The sequence below is a fragment of the Heterodontus francisci genome, unplaced genomic scaffold (genome assembly GCF_036365525.1).
Source record: "Heterodontus francisci isolate sHetFra1 unplaced genomic scaffold, sHetFra1.hap1 HAP1_SCAFFOLD_218, whole genome shotgun sequence".
Taxonomy (NCBI): domain Eukaryota; kingdom Metazoa; phylum Chordata; class Chondrichthyes; order Heterodontiformes; family Heterodontidae; genus Heterodontus; species Heterodontus francisci.
This window is the reverse complement of record NW_027141931.1, coordinates 1,821,977-1,839,652: the sequence shown is the minus strand read 5'-3', so window position 1 is coordinate 1,839,652 and position 17,676 is coordinate 1,821,977.

Genomic DNA, 17,676 nt, shown 5'->3' with positions numbered 1-17,676 from the left:
AATAAGTTCATTAGCGATAGTCAGCACGCTTTTGTGAAGGGTAGGTCGTGCCTCACAAACCTTATTGAGTTTTTTGAGAAGGTGACCAAACAGTTGGATGAGGGTAAAGCCGTGGATGTGGTGTATATGGATTTCAGTAAGGCATTTGATAAAGTTCCCCACGGTAGGCTTTGCAGAAAATACGGAAGTATGGGATTGAAGGTGATTTAGTGCTTTGGATCAGAAATTGGTCAGCTGAAAGAAGACAGAGGGTGGTGGTTGATGGCAAATGTTCATCCTGGAGTTTAGTTACTGGTGGTGTACCGCAAGGATCAGTTTTGGGGCCACTGCTGTTTGTCATTTTTATAAATGACCTGGATGAGGGTGTCGAAGGGTGGGTTAGTAAATTTGCGGATGACACGAATGTCGTTGGAGTTGTGGATAGTGCCGAAGGATGTTGTAGGTTACAGAGGGACATAGATAGGCTGCAGAGCTGGGCTGAGAGATGGCAAATGGAGTTTAATGCGGAAAAGTGTGAGTTGATTCACTTTGGAAGGCGTAACAGGAATGCAGAGTACTGGGCTAATGGGAAGATTCTTGGTAGTGTAGATGAGCAGAGAGATCTTAGTGTCCAGGTACATAAATCCCTGAAAGTTGCCACCCAGGTTAATAGGGCTGTTAAGAAGGCATATGGTGTGTTAGCTTTTATTAGTAGGGGGATCGAGTTTCGGAGCCACGAGGTCATGCTGCAGCTGTACAAAACTCTGGTGCGGCCGCACCTGGAGTATTGCGTGCAGTTATGGTCACCGCATTATAGGAAGGATGTGGAAGCTTTGGAAAGGGTGCAGAGGAGATGTGTTAGGATGTTGCCTTGTGTGGAGGGAAGGTCTTACGAGGAAAGGCTGAGGGCCTTGAGGTTGATTTCGTTGGAGAGAAGGAGGAGGAGAGGTGACTTAATAGGGACATATAAGATAATCAGAGGGTTAGATAGGGTGGATAGTGAGAGTCTTTTTCCTCGGATGGTGATGGCAAACACGAGGGGACATAGCTTTAAGTTGAGGGGTGATAGATATAGGACAGATGTTAGAGGTAGTTTCTTTACTCAGAGAGTAGTAGGGGCGTGGAATGCCCTGCCTGCAACAGTAGTAGACTCGCCAACCTTAAGGGCATTTAAGTGGTCATTGGATAGACATATGGATGAAAATGGAATAATTTAGGTCAGATGGTTTCACAGGTCGGCGCAACATCGAGGGCCGAAGGGCCTGTAATGCGCTGTAATGTTCTATGTTCTGTGTTCTCTGTTTCAGCCAATTCTTCCTTGACCCCTCTAGTCTCCCTCTCCCCGTTATCTGGCCTTCACGTGGGGCCCACTCGCTCTCTTAATTCAGGCTCAGGCTGGGTGATTGATACACTAGGGTCGCAGAAAAGTTGACTTAACCCTGATCCTGTCGATTATTTCTTCACTAGATTCTTTTGGATCCCGTGAACTCAGGGATCCTGCCGACTACGCCTGATCTGTTGGAGAAAATCCAGATTGTGCCCAATTGTTGAACAAATTCTCTGGACTCTGACGTTGAGAACAAGCACTTTATTGCATGACTTCATGGGTAGCACACCTTTCCTAAAGGCGGTCCAGTGCTACTCCGAAAGAGCTGCACATCTCCGTGGATTAAATATAGCATAGCAGAGGCACAGCTACCAATTTCAAAATTAGATAAACGCCCACAGGATGATCACAAGACCGCCTACGTAATGGTGCACCATGCAGAGTCCGTTATGAGTAAAGCGTTAGTTTCAACAATAACAAACTGTAATTCCTTATTTCAATGCCCACTCCAGACATCAATCTGGCCGTAACGTCTGATTGCGGTTAGCTGCTCTGTCTACAATTGATGACCTTTGGTTTTGGTTAGATTAGCTACAAGCTGTGTCCTGTTTTTCTGTTTCTACAACGTTAAGTAATAATTATCAAAGCTCAGCAAAATTCTCCAACAGTTACCAAATGGGAAAAAGGCTGTAAACTGCACACTGAACTTGAGTGCTTGTGTCAGCCATGATCTAAAATCGCAGAGCAGTCTCGAAGGGCGGAATGGCCTCCTCCTGTTCCAGTGAATTAGATTGTGAGGGAGAGAAGGAAAATGACTTGTAGCTGGCGGGGAGACAGGAGCAGATGGTTTAGGAAAATCAATAAATGAAGCAATGAATTAGGAGACAGAGGATTAAATACAGTGAGAGGAGAGGCTGAGATTCACAGGGAGAGACTGCAGCAGAGTGTTCGAGGAAATCTAATCTATAGACCCAAATAACACAACTCAATTAATATATTCAAACAATAATTCCTCTCGTTATTGTTATAACAGTTCAGTGGGTACACAATATCGAAAATATATTTAGTTTCTACAGGCAACTAAATATCAATTTAAATATATTTCTGATATCCTCGCTCTTTCTTTTGTTCAGCAATCACAGAGATTTTAAAGGGCAGCATTTAAATAACGAATTACCATCAGTGAAGAACTGATTCTATGATTTTTTTCAGTCAGTAAGTAAGGAATATGAACATTCTAAAACAAATAATAAAATGAGGACCTGGCAGAAATAAACACAGAGGGATAAACTCCAAAAGTAAAATGAACACAATCTGATAACAGACAACTTCTACTCACACTTACTCTCATTAATTGTTCTGGACATTCGAACATTTTATGATAGTGAATTATTCACACTGCTGTTTATTTCTCTTTCTCTTTACTGCTCCTTATTTCTTTCCCTGGGTTTCGTTCTCCCTCCTCCTTTTTTCCTTCCCTATCTCTCTGGTGTCACCACACACTGCAAACTATTACTTAATGTCACTTTTCACATACACTTTACTCCAAAGTTACTTTGCCTGTGTTCTGTTCCCCAGCCCCGTGTTCAATGATTTTATTCTCAGAGACAGTTTGTTTAATGGTGAAACCTCTGAGAATAATTTACTGTGTCTACAGAACAGCCAAGTCTCCAGCTCTTCACTTCATCTACAATGCATGGAATAAACAGGATTGAAAGTTCAGTCACAGTCATAGAGAAATATAGCACTGAAACAGGCCCTTCGGTCCACCATCAATCACCCTTTTTATACTAATCCTACATTAATCCCACATTCCCTACCACACCCCCTCCTACATTAATGCATATTCCCTACCACCTATCTACATGAGGGGCAATTTACCATAGCCAATTTGACTATCAACCTGCAATTATTTGGCAGTGGGAGGAAACTGGAGGACCCGGAGGAAACCCACGTGGTCACAGGGAGAACGAGCAAACTCCACACAGACAGTACCCAGAACTGAACCCAGGTCACTGGAGCTGTGAGACTGCAGTGCCTCACAATCAATTAAATTCCTTCTCCTGGAATTATAACGTATACTGTTAGAATGTGGGATTGTTTAATTAATAAAACACCAACATCAGCGCTGAAGCTGATAATCTACAAAGAAATGGGAGACTCTTGATTCCAACAGATCTAGTGTAAACCAATAAAACATCACATCTATACATTCTATTTGACAATGTAGTCCAGTGACAATGAAGGTTCCTCAGTGAAACATAGAAGGAGATGTGAAAGAGTCAACAGCAAACTTAGCTCAGTTGCCAGACCTCTGAAGCAGCGTCAGACACACACAGAATGAAATAATATTTTATAACAGCGATAGCCAATAAAAATATTGAAATCCCTGTTAAATTGAACCATGTTGTTGGGGAAGAATGGCATTGTACTGTCCCCTTGTAACACTGGACCGTGAGATGTCTGATTATTAATCACCGAAAAAAAACATTAATAAAGATATTCCAGGACCGGTTAGATCTACAATATGCACCTGTAAAATCTCCTGATGGTCTGATTCTTGATCCTAAACGAGACATCTCATTCTAATGCATTCAATACAACGAATAATCAAATAGCAATGCCAGGATGATTAAAATCAATACCATTCAAGACATAATACAACTCTTGCAAGGCTGAAGGAGTGGACAATGAGGAGAATCCATGACTGAAAAGAACAGCCGACTCTGTAAAGCACACAGTGAAAAATAATACCGAGTACAGCAGCACAGTCAATTTGCACCATTAACAGCTGAGATACTGGCTTACCAGTAACTCAAATTGTTGCAAGTACAGGATGATAAATGCGTTCTATCTGATCCATTATTGGTAATCCCACTTCTGTGAGAATCACAGTTCTGTTAGCCTTGTTCATGGAAATGAATCTAGAAGAACCACTCGACACTCAGGTCTGCTCCAATGTCAAACAGTTTATTTAAGTTACGCCGGTGGAGTGCAGGTCACTGGTCTGTCCCGATGCCTCTCCACCGAACAAAGAAAAATCATCAATACTTATACATTTTCAAACAGTTACTCAGACCATCCCGGCTGGACATGGTCCAATCACAATGATTATAAATTATATACATTGATTATTAGAGCCAATAGAAGTGTTTACTAGGCATGGAGGGACTGCACAACCAGCCTAGAGACAGATAGGGGATAACCCATGATGTTTTCCATTCCCTGTTATCCATCATCCTTGGGTGTGCATGTACGCATACTATCTTATCTTGACCTCGTTACAGGCTCGTACTTTTGTCAGCATTCCACAAGGACATCTGCTTTCCATTTAATGAGCCTTTGTTTAAATTTGGATTATTCAGCTTCTGTGTGGAATGACCACAATTGTTGACAATGCGATCGGTAGGTGGCGCTGTTTTGGCACATGCGCAAATACAGCATGTGCCACGAAAACGTCACAGCTTGCGACTGCAGCAGCTGCCAGGACTAAAGATGGCGCTGCTCAAAGAATCACAGAGATGAAACCTAACAAACACGTGGCAGAATACAATGGCCGGAGTGAGAGAGTGGAGCGGGCCGGGGAGAGCAGCGTGAGGGCCCGGGAGAGCAGCGCGGGGAGCGGGGAGAGCAGCGGCGGGAGCGGGGAGAGCAGCGCGGGGAGACCAGCAGTAGCGGTGGAGGGGGGACAAAGAGGGAGGGAGGGGGGAGAGAGAGGGAGGGAGGGAGGGGGAGAAAGTGGGAGGGAGGGGGGAGAAAGTGGGAGGGAGGGGGAGAAAGAGGGAGGGAGGGAGGAGGGTAAAAAGAGGGAGTGAGGGAGGGGGAGAAAGAGGGAGGGAGGGGGGATAAAGAGGGAGGGAGGGGAAGAGGGAGGGAGGGAGGGGAGAGAGGGAGCGGGGAGAAGGAGGGAGGGGGAGAAAGGGGAGAGTGAGGGAGGGGGAGAAAGAGGGGCAGGGAGGGAGGGGGAGAAAGAGGGAGAGGGAGGGAAGAGGGGAGAAAGAGGGAGAGGGAGGATGGGGAGAGAAAGAGGGAGAGGGAGGGAGGGGGCAGAAAGAGGGAGAGTGAGGGAAGGGAGAAAGAGGGGGAGGGACGGCGGGGGGAGAAAGAGGGATAGGGAGGGAGGGGGAGAAAGAGGGAGAGGGAGGTAGGGCGGTAGAGAGAGGGAGGGGGAGAAAGAGGGAGAGGGAGTGAGGGTAGAAAGAGGGAGAGAGAGGGAGCGAAGGGGGAGAAAGAGGGGGAGGGAGGGAGGGGGGAGAAAGAGGGAGAGGGAGGGAGGGAGGGGGAGAAGGAGGGAGGGAGGGAGGGAGAAAGAGGGAGAGGGAGGAGAAATAGGGCTGGGAGGGAGGGAGGGAGGCGGAGAGGGAGGGAGGGAGTGGGGAGAGGGAAGGAGGGAGGGCGGAGAAAGAGGGAGAGGGAAGGAGGGTGGAGAAAGAGGGAGAGGAGGGAGGGAGAGGGGGAGAAAGAGGGAGAGGGACGGAGGGGGTAGAAATAGGGAGAGGGAGGGAGGGAGGGGTGGTGAAAGAGGGAGAGGGAGGGAGGGAGGGGGAGAAAGAGGGAGAGGGAGGGAGGGGGAGAAATAGGGAGAGGGAGGGAGGAAGGGGGGAGAAAGAGGGAGAGGGAGGGAGGGAGAGGGAGGGAGGGGGAGAAAGAGGGAGGGAGAATGAGGGAGAGGACGGGAGAAAGAGGGAGAGGGAGGGGAGGGGGAGGGGGAGAAAAAGGGGGAGGGGGAGAAAGAGGGAGAGGGAGGGGGAGAGTGAGGGAGGGGGAAGGAGGGGGAGAAAGAGGGAGGGTGAAGGAGGGTGGGGTAAAGAAGGGGGTGGGGAGAGCTGGGGCAAGTGGGGGGGAGGGGGAGAGGGAGGGGGAGGGGGAGGAAGGGGAGAGAGTGGGGGGGAGCAGCGGAATGGAAGAGGAGTGTCTTTTTCTGTGCATGCGTCATAAACACAACAGCAAAAGACTTACTGGCCTGTCCCTGGACCCGGTGACACCAAGGTCTTAGCACGCCCGCTCCCCGTGGCTCTCTATGGCCTCTCGCTTCTGGCCCTCTCCATTCAGCCGTTCCCTCCAGCTGCGGATGCCCAATCCAGTTGCTTTCTCCCCTTCTCCACAGTACTTCAGGCATTGCAACTGTCTGGTCCCTGCATTTTGCATGCTCCCTCTCCCCACCCCTCCTTGCTCTTCCCACCCCTCCCCCTCTTCACCCACCCCTCCCTCTGCCCCCCTACCTCCACCCCTCCACCATAGTTGAATATCTGAAGTGCAGTTGCAAAGTCGGGGAAATAGCATGCAAATTAAGACCTCAACCATTCTGGGTTTAATTATTGAAAAGTTTTATTAAGTTCATTAAGTATCCACGGAACTGCTGTGCATTGATACATGAGTGTTGTGTCCAGCATTCCCGTTAGACAAACAGGCCGAGTCTCTGCTATGCACAGCTAAAGAGATTGTTCCTGGAGAGCCTTGTGGTGAATGAACGCTTGGCTCTCTATTCCACTGCTGTATTGCCCATGTGAAGAAGGCAAAGTCACAGGAGTCTGAGCTCAGTCTATTCTTGGTGAATGTTCCCCAAGCGCATCCCAATGTGCATTCCCAATTCATCCATAAATGCAATGTTCCTTTCCACATCGTGATGAGCTTCGTATCATGATCCAGTTGCCTTCGTTGCTTGAATGCTGACCGTAAGTCTCAAGCATTGTTTTCTCGACGGCATGTTTTACATGAAAAGAAGAAAAGCAAATCAGAGTCAGAGCTTGCCTACCTCCATCAACTGAAATTACTGTTGCGCACACCTTTTTAAGTTCTGCAGTGAAGGCACCAATTGATAACGTCACAAATGAAGCACTTATTACCCACCTCAGATGCAGGAATCATCACATGTGTAATCTCCTGCACTGCCTCCTTTGCTGGAATGCCGTCCATAAGTGTCAAGGATTGTTTTCTCAAGGGCACATTTTACATGAAAGGAAATAATGAAAGAACATCAGTGTCAGAGCTTCCCTCCCTCCAATGAAATTACTGTTGCGCATGCTTTCTGCTCTGCAGTATAGGCCAATGAATCACTTAGTGCCCACCTCAGCTGTAGGCGTCAGGATGATGTAACTGCCCCTATCTCGTGATGGTTCAATGCTGCTCTCAGGGAAAACATGAATGATGTGAGGGTGCTGGAAAAAGATGCACATTTCTTTTGGACTATGAACAGAAAGCAGGCCATTTAGCCCAGCTGTTCCCTGCTAGTGGTTATGCTACTCGTGCGTCTTCCCATCCATTCCCATTTAATCCTGCCTACTACTATCAGCATCATATTCCATTTCTTTAACTCTTATCTACCTTTGCCTTAAAGCAACACTGAGGATGGAGAATGGTGTGGCTGCACTCCCACCTCACCAGCTGTGTACGCAGCAAGAGCATTCACATTTGTGCTCCCACTGGACACGGCATGCTTGTTTCTTTTAGTGCTCAGTCTCTTCTTGCTAAATGTTCCCCAAGTGCTTGACCCCTTTGGACGCCTTCTCTGCTTGACAGGCAGCAGCTGGCAATTGCGGAGTCTCACAAGGCTCTGCATGGTTGTTTCAAGGGCGGATGGGGAATCATGTGGCTGTGTGTCCACGTGCACTGCTTGGATGGGTGCAGGAACAGGTGACTGTGGAACTGAACAGCAAGGAGTGGGTACCACAGGTGCGGGAAGTGGAGCTTTGAACAGGCAGGCGTATGTATGGTCCATCAGATCATTAGGCCAGGGCGTGAAACGCTCAGGATCCAAGATTGTGGCACGCGACTGATGTCCAGCGCATGGCCACCTCCATCTGAAGGTGCTTCCGGGCAATTGTTGGGCAAATTAATTGGCTGCATCTCATCAGCCAGTCCTTGTGTTTATGGCGCATGCACAGAAAAAGGCACTCCCCTTCCGCTCTGCTGTTCCCCCCTCCCCCCCCGACCTCCCTTCCCCACTCCCTCCCGACCTCCCTTCCCCCCCCCGTCCCTCCCTTCCCCCCTCCCTTCCATCCCTTGAAATGTATTTTCAGAGCAACTTACCTTGGAACAATCTCCTCTGTCTAATAAAAATGAAGCAAATGTCCAAAATGACTAAATAATTGAGATAAAATGCGCGACGAAATCTCTCCTCCTTCCATTTTCAAAAAATCGCGCCGAGGTGGGCGGCACAGTGGCGCAGTGGTTAGCACCGCAGCCTCACAGCTCCAGGGACCCGGGTTCAATTCCGGGTACTGCCTGTGTGGCATTTGCAAGTTCTCCCTGTGTCTGCGTGGGTATTCTGCGGATGCTCCGGTTTCCTCCCACAAGCCAAAAGACTTGCAGGTTGATAGGTAAATTGGCCATTATAAACTGTCACTAGTATAGTTAGGTGGTAGGGAAACATCGGGACAGGTGGGGATGTTTGGTAGGAATATGGGATCAGTGTAGGATTAGTATAAATGGGTGGTTGATGTTCGGCACAGACTCGGTGGGCTGTATCTCTAAAAAAAAAGCTTTCGGAAGATTGACGCACATGCGCACATGTTCTCAGGCCCTCTGCGCATGCGCTGCTGTCCTGTTTGCCGGGACCAATTTGCGCATGCGCAAAGGCCAACCTGGCGTGTTCCCCCAGGAAGATTACGTTACGCGATGACGTCATCTGCGCGTGCGCAAACTGTTCCTGGCAATCCGGACCGCAGCGCATACGCAGAGGTCCTGAGACCATGTGCGCACCGCTCGCATCCTGATGACGTAGCGTTGTCATCAATCACTTTGGTGTGGAATATGGTCAAGTTAACTAAGCCCCATGATGCCTTGCAACCTCCTCAATGTTCACCAAGATTATATGTATCTGGTAACTCAAATAACATTTGAACAGTATGATATTACTGCAGCTGCCTCTGCGCTTGGGAACACCCTTCAACAATCCTCCTTTTGAGTAGGAGACTAAACCTAGTCTCCGTAACCGACGCCATTTATTATTTTTTTATTAACCCTTTAAAATCGCCCGGTATTCCCTGCCTCAAACGTGCTGGCCAGTCACCTGATTTCAGAATTCCAGTCGCATTATATCATATTAATGTGATCCAAATGACTTATTCCCCTGGATAGGCGAATTGTCTCCCTTGCCTTTGCTCCAGCATTTATCCTCCTTCTCAGCACATATCGCCTGCATGATCGGCAGGCCAGTATGCCCCATGGTATGGCTAGTATTAGCTGTGCTCCAACGAGCACCAGAAACTATCCGAATGCAGGGTTGGATGTTCACATGCATTGCCCAGTCCCAAATCATCTTGCACCAGTTCCGGTTCTGCAGTTCTGTGTCCGTATCTTTCACCAGCTTGTTGATTTTTGCCTGCAGTTGGTAGTAGAGTTTTACGGATTGGCCCACCTAGAGTCTTAATTCCCTTAGTACCTCAGCTAAGTGTGGGATGGGGGCTGGTTCTGGTTTCTCGTAATCCTGTAGGTGGTCATGGAGGTAATCAGTGACATTAATGGTCTCGGTACCTCTACGCCGAATCTGGATAATTCAGGCTTGCCATATAGTGACGGGTCATAAGGGCGTAAAGCAAAAATTAGAAAATGGGCAAGGGCATTGTAGATTATTGTAACGGTAGGAACTTTCTGTAGTGGAAACAAAGTATTTCCCTTTACCTCCGTAGCCTGTTCGTGCGAAATGCATGGGGGCAGGTATGATCTCTACGACACAACCATCTGTTCAACTAAACCCACATTCATCCAATTCTCCCTGTCCCACTGGGTGTGGACATACTGTAATGTCTCCCCTCTGCTTGCATCCCATAAGGGATATTCCATATATTGTATTGTTTCTGAGTATGGCAGAGGTTTCTGTTAAATAGTATCGGAGGGAGGTGTTACCCCGTACAACCCCAATATTTTCCAATTGGTAGTGGGGAATTGGCCCTGAGTCCCATGTGACTATGGAGATCATCAGGACTACCCCCACTCCGGTAGCTTTGCTCAATTCGCAGTCAGGGATCGCTGGATATACTCTGATGAGTCTTTTCAGTGTACAGTTGTCCAGTGTCCCTTTCCTCTCTGCTAATCGAGCTATATGTGGGCTGCCTATCCAATCGAGATTGTATTGTATCTGTCCCACCATCCATAAGCCATAAGCGTGGCAGAGTTGTCCCTGCCTTAGCTTTCCGGCATTTACCTTTTCACTATCTATGAGGTGATTGATGGTGTTGGCATGGGCTTCGAATATAGTAATGCCATCTAATTGTATTCCTATGCCCTCTTCTCCTAGATTGACCTGATCCATCTGATTTTCCTCGGCTCTCTCTAAGATTTCCTTCATTACTCCTTTAAGTCGTTCTACCTTTTCATTTAGACGTTGTATGTCCAGTGAGTTTATGACGGAAGTACCAGCATTGACTCCGGTAGCAACATCGTTAACTATCCCCCTTTTTGTTCCATAAAGCTGATCCTTGCCTCGAAATCTAGTGGCACCAATGGCATCGGCAGCCTGCTGCATTACAACCTTACTTAATACACTATACATATTTCTTGCCTGTTCGGTACAATATCCCGGCATTTGCATTCCGGAGATATTGATCAGAACAGGCACAATTTCATGTTTAACATTATCATATAATATTTCACCTTCGTTAAAAAGCAAAATTCTGTTCTGTGGCCCTTTGGTAATTGTGAGGCATGGCAATTCCTCAGATGGTGTAGCGGTTAATATTGGGTGCGGGGTCGGTGTGGGGGGAAAACATACATACAAAGATAACGCTGAGGCCCCCACCTCCTCATAGTACCCACTTGCACCCACCCCCTTCCTATAGGTAGTCATAGGCTGAGGTCCGGTGGGTGGGGCGCATAATATTCGAACGCACACCTATCAGGTTTCTTTGCTTCTCTTCATCGAATGCATCTGACTCTTGTTGCATCAGTAGAACATTGTATGCATACTTTATCTTTTCCCGAGCGAACTTGTAGCCATGCATTAAAACAGGTTATATCTTTACTCCAGTCTCTGGCTGCTGGGATACATATACCGTCAGTGAAATTATGCAAAGCCCCACAGTTCATGTAGTTACGTTCCTCCTGCGTATGTTTAGCTCCGGAGATGCACCAGCATTCTCTTGTGTTTGTGTTATTCTCAGGGTCCCTCGTGTCATGAGCCCCCAGAGATGGAAAATCCATCGTCGTTTCATGTCTTTGGATTCTTAATCTGGGGGTTCAAACAGAAAGACCTTGGTCGTCACCAGGTGTTAGTTCTAGGTCTACTCGTTTCCTTGTCTGTACGGGTCGAAAACTATTGCTAAGGGTTAAATTCTATAACTGCACCATCTCTGTCTCATCAAGTTCGGGTCTGCATTGTCGTTGGATTTGTATTAGAGCACGTTGTGCCCAGGTCCGTGCGGTGGTCCATTCGAATATCATCCAGACTCCGATTAATATCACTGTCACCCCCAAGTCCCCCGAACATTCTATTCTCTAATGTATCCCGCCACGCCTGGTATCTCTCAGCATGCCAGGTGGTCTCCATGATAGGCATTATCTCAAACTCAGCCATCGTCCCCTTGATTATATCTTTTCAGTTGGGACCAGTGTTTCCACTGGCCCTGCCCATTCATATCGTCACATGCAACGGTATCACTCGTCATGATAATATCCTCCGTTCCGGTCCACTTTGGGGCGAATCTCGCCTGTTCAGGGGTAACCGTACCAAAACTCTACCCCCGACTTGGGGTGTAGGCTGGTTAATTTTATCCCTGTTCTGTATCTCTAAGTCCCGTATAAAGTGCTGATCCCTTACTTCCTGTCGTAATTCCTTTAACTGTGAATCCAATTGTCTTACGTATTGTCTGATTCTGTGCCGTATGGGTCCCATATCCTCCCCGCCCACTATGATATTTTCAGGAAGTTACATAACCCTTCCCGTCATGAGTTCGAAGGGGTTCAAGCCTGTTGTTCGGTTTGATGTGGCTCTGAGTTTCATTAGTATACAGGGTAAGACATCTACCCACCCCTTCCCAGTCTCGGAGATGGCCTTTGCTTTAGCTGTTTTTAGAGTGTGGTTCATTCGTTCTATCATTCCTGAACTCTGTGGGTGGTAGGGGATATGAAAGCGCTGTCGGATTCCCAATAACCCACAGGCTTGCTTCATGACCTGTCCTGCAAAATGGGTGCCGTGGTCTGAATCAATCTGGAGGGGCACTCCCCAGTGCGGTATTATGTCGAAAGCAAGGATTCGTGCTACAGTGGTGGCCCCTTAGGTCGGGGTTGATGCGCCATCTTTACCTTTATGGGTCTTCCCGGGTTATGTTGTGCGCATATTATACAACTTTAGCAATACTTCGCTACATCTCTCCCTATACCGCCCCACCACCAGTCTGTAGTCAGGCGATTCAGCATTCCATCACGTCCGGTATGGTCTGGTTCATGATATAATTTGAGTAATTCGGTCTGTATGGAAGATGGGACGACCACGCGCTAAGCTTCCGCCACACCCTATCTCCCCCAATGACTGCCCCTTGACGTTCCCATCGGGATCGTTCCTCTGCGTCAGCCTCTTCCTGTACTCTTCTAATATTTAATTCCTCTGGTCCTCACGCGGCTATTTGAATAACCTGTGGCACAGCCACTTCTGTGGCATTCCGAACTGTCTGGTCCTCCAGCTTGTTTCCCTGTTGTTCTTTACTTTCGAACTTCCGGTGTGGTTTAATTTTTATTACGGCTGCAGCGGCTCGGCGCTTAGTTGCTTCCACTCATTCTCGGACCACGTGCACATGTTTAATGTGTCCCCCTCGTGATGTTATATACCCTCGTCTACTCCATGTGGTCATGTAATTGTGTACTACCCCAAATGCGTATCTACAGTCGGTAACCACGTTTACGCGTTTCCCTTCCGCTAACTTCAAGGCTTCTGTTAAAGCCACTAATTCAGTGACCTGGGCAGATATTGTTCCTTCCAGTCCTCCTTGTCAGAAAACTGTGCCACTTTGATCGACCACGGCCCACCCCGTACAGAACTGTCCATTAATATATCGTCGGGATCCGTCACCGTAGAGGGTCATATCGGGATCGGTGAGGGCTTCGTCTGCTATTTCTCCCGCTACCTCTTGATCTATTCCTACCTGACACTGGTGTGTGGCTCCCCCTCAGCTATCATCCCCTAGGCCGGGTTGAGTCCTGTGTCTCTAATGATTTGCATCGATTGGTCTTTAGGTAGCAGTACCACCTCCTATGTAGCCCGTCGAGCGTAGAACACTGTTTTCAATCTCCCTGTGTTTAACAATTCTACTATAGTATGTTTAGTGTGTATGATTAGTTGTCCAGACATAGTGATGGGCTCTCTTACTTTTGCGGCCCGGGCTGCGTAGTCAAGGGCAGCTACGCATCGATGGAATCCCCTAATTACTGGGGACTCTTGTGTGGAATAGCATGTGACTGGTCTCATCTTCCCTCCCCTTTCCTGGGTTACGACAGCGCTATAGAATCCCCCATCGAGATCGTAATAGATGTGAAATGGCTTTGTCATGTCTGGCAGCCTGAGGGCTGGTGATGCCAGCAGCTCTGCCTTTAATTTACTGTATGCGTCCTGCTGTTCCTCTCCCCATTCCACTTGATCCATCCCTGGTTTCCCCCTTTTACTAGGCGTTTGATAGGTTCCGCCAGGGCAGCGAATTGGGAAATGAAATGTTTGCAGTAATTAAATAAGCTCATCACCCGCCGCACCCCACACCCCCCACCCCCCGCACTGTCACAGGTCGGGGCATGTTAACAATTACTGTCTTACGGTCAGCAGGGAGAGTATAAGTTCCCTGACTTATGTCATGTCCTAAGTATCGTACTCGGGTATGGCCGATCTGTGCCTTTTTTGTGTTAATTTTAAATCCTGACTCCTCCAGCGTCCATAATACAGTTGCCAGGACCCCCAAATGTTCCCGGTTAGTCGTCGAGGCTATCAGGATATCATCTACGTACTGTAAGATCGTACTATTGTATGGGTTTCGGTCACATTTTTCCAAAGTCTTACTCATGACCCGGTGAAAAATGTATGGGCTATTGTGAAATCCCTGTGGAAGTCTGCTCCAGGTATACTGTTTGCAATATCTAGCACTGTAAAAATCTGCTGTTCCGGATTTAAACCGTTGAAGATAGTGACTGGACTGGCTACGATAAGGTGCTCTTTAGGGCAGTATAATCTATAGTTAACCGGTAACTCCCATCGGGTTTTTTAACCGACCACATGGGGGAATTTGTAATTGATACCGTTGGCCACAGAATACCCTGTTCTACCAGAGCCATTATTATACCCTTGGTTGCCTGCACGATTTTCCGGTCTAACAGGGTACTGTTTGTGAGGTAGATATGTCGCTCCGGCAATCCGTTCAGGCGTCGTTTTGATGTGTCCACAGTCTTACTTGCTCTCAGCCCAGACTCCTGGTATGGCTTGACATATCGTTCCCAACATCCCACCTTTGGCCCAATCTCTGGCCAAGGTATTAATGCTGCTTAATGTTGCTACATTTCTCAATGGGGTCCATTCTCCGGTGATCTTGGCTTTGTATCCCTTTTTAGTGGTCCATGATATTCGTCTTTTCTGTGTGTCTACTATAGTGCCCAGTTCTCTGAGTAGGTCCATACCCAGTATAGTACCCTCTGGGTTCGGACACACTCAAAACTGGACTGGTAACATTATACCCTCAACCTCTAATATCTGCATTTCACTTTTGTATGCTGTTATCCGACTGCCCCCTACTCCCTGTATCATAATAAAATGCCGAGTAGTGGGCAAGTCGAGGTTGGTCAAGGATACTGATGCCCCCGTATCTATTAACATATCGCATCGCCGGCCCCTAACGATACCTCAATCCACATACGAGGACCAGTTCCTTGCCCGGGGGCCGATGCCACTCATTGGGGCAAGTTTGGTTGTCGTGGCAATTGCTGTATGATGTCCAACAACTGTTTATTACTCATTTTATTGCCATCCGTGTCTGTCTCGTTTGTTACGTTTCCTGTCCCTTGTTTCTGCCAGAGCACCTTTCCTTCCTGTCTGCCGCACCACCCCCCCACCCCTCAGCAGTCCTTTATGTCATGCCCCATTTTGTTACAGTTTGTGCACCTTTTACGGCCATCGCACTTCGGGGCCCTACACTCGGCATGACGATGTCCTGATTTATTACAGTTAAAGCAGGTCTCTGCTGTTTTTATGGAGGGTGTTTTGCACGCCTCAGTCAGGAGGGTAGCTATTTTAGATTTCTGCTGATTATCTACTGCGGTAGCCCAATTTTCGAAATCATCATAATTATTAAAATTTTTCAGTTTTACCTGATGAGCGGGGCTTAACCCATCTTTATATAACTGAATAAAAGCCGGATTTTGTCGATCTGCGTTTGCCATGCCACTGTGCGCTAGGAAAGCATCGAACTTTCTAGTTCCATATTCCTGCACTCCCTCTCCTTTGTTCTGGTTCACTCCTACGATCGAATTCCAATTTACGGGGATCTGACCTAAGGTGGCTGTTACCTCTGCCTCAAAGGCAGTCAAGTCTAGTTCCTGTTGTTGCGGGTCAGCAGCCAGGTCCGCACACAAGGCATCGTCCCGGTGAGCAGCCTGCAATCGTTCCCAATAGTTCTCTGGCATTTTGGTCCGAACTAACCCTGCAACATCCCGATTATGGAGGCTGTGGCAGATTTGCATCTCTTTGATTTATCTGCCAGAATATTGCCTTACTATTACGAGGTTTTAAAAGTGGCAGTTTGTACAGCAATTTCATGGTGTCTCCGGGGGACAAAGACATTTATGTTATTCTTAGTTGTGCTGGTCGGGTTGGCTGTCCCGGGTGTCCACCACTTCCCACCAACCCCCCCTCACTCCCCACGTTGTGCTGGCGCTCCAGGGAAGTACTCCAACTTCACGGAAGCTGTTGTTGCTGTCTTCGCCGGAGAGTAAGGGGGCTGTGTATCCTCGCCTTCCGGGTTATAATTATGCACCTCTTCTTCTAGGGATCCCCAATCAATATCATCCTCACTAGGCAGCACGCTAGGGTGGCCCGTTAGTGCCAGCAGGACCCTTTGTCCGGACATAACGGTTACCTGCTGCTTTTTGTCATTTATATACTGATTTGCTCACTCTGTTAGTTTCACATGGGCACGAATAACCAGAACGAGAGCTTTGTCATCCTTATCTTTCTTTTCCTTCTTCCACCACTCCCGCTGTTCAGCCGGAGGGTCGTGGGACTCCAACCTGAGTCAATCATCTTTTCTATTAACGTTTTGAGTTCCTCTGCCAGGTGGCAGTTAAGGGACCACTCAGGTCCCCACTCGAGCTCTATCTTTTCACTGGCCATGCTTGGGTAGGATTAGAACCGTTAGAAATCTACTCTCAGAGGTCTGCTTTCAATCTAGCGCAACTTGTAGTAGACCGTCTCCTGGCTAACTGTCTGGTCACAAGTCTGTCAGTCGAAGAATCACAACAAGCTTATGATATATATATAAATATATGTATATATATATATCATAAGCTTGTTGTGATTCTATATGTATATATATATATATTCCAAACCCTCCTCAACAGTGCCCTCCGTATCTTAACGAACTACCTACCACCGTTTGAACATCGGTCAGATCCTGTCCACAAACATGGCATTCGTCGGTCGCAGAACACCACCCGGCCCTGGGATAATCTTTAAAGATACTCACCCGGTATTCCTGATAGCATCAAATGACCGCCGAATCCTGTCCTCAAGTTCGGTATCAGGCTCCAGCCAACTCCCCCTTGGCCCCTTGGTTCCCTTCGCCCACTTGATCCTGGCCGTCACGTGGGACTCAGTCCTCTTAATTCAGGCTCAGGCTGGGTGATTGGGATATCAGGGTTACAAAAGAGCTGAGTTACACCTGATCCTGCCACTATACCAATTGTTAGCGGGAATGAATCTCGAAGAATCACTCGACACTCAGGTCTGCTCCGATATCAAACAGTTTATGCAAGATACGCCGGCAGGGAGCAGGTCACTGCTCTGTCCAGATGCCTCTCCACCGAACAAAGAAAGATCATCAATATTTATACATTTTCAAACAGTTACTCAGCCCATCCCAGCTGGACATGTTCCAATCACAACGATTATAGATTATATACATTGACTATTAGAGCCAATAGAAGTGGTTACCAGGCATGGAGGGACTGCACAACCAGCCCATAGACAGATAGGGGATTACTCATGATGTGTTCCATTCCCTCTTATCCATCATCCATGGTTTTCATGTATGCATACCATCTTATCTTGACCTCGTTACAGGCTGATACCTTCTTCAGCATTCCACAAGGACATCTGCTTTCCATTTAATGAGCCTTTGCTTAAATTTGGATTATTCAGCTCCTGTGTGGAATGTGGTCAAGTTAACAAAGCCCCATGATGCCTT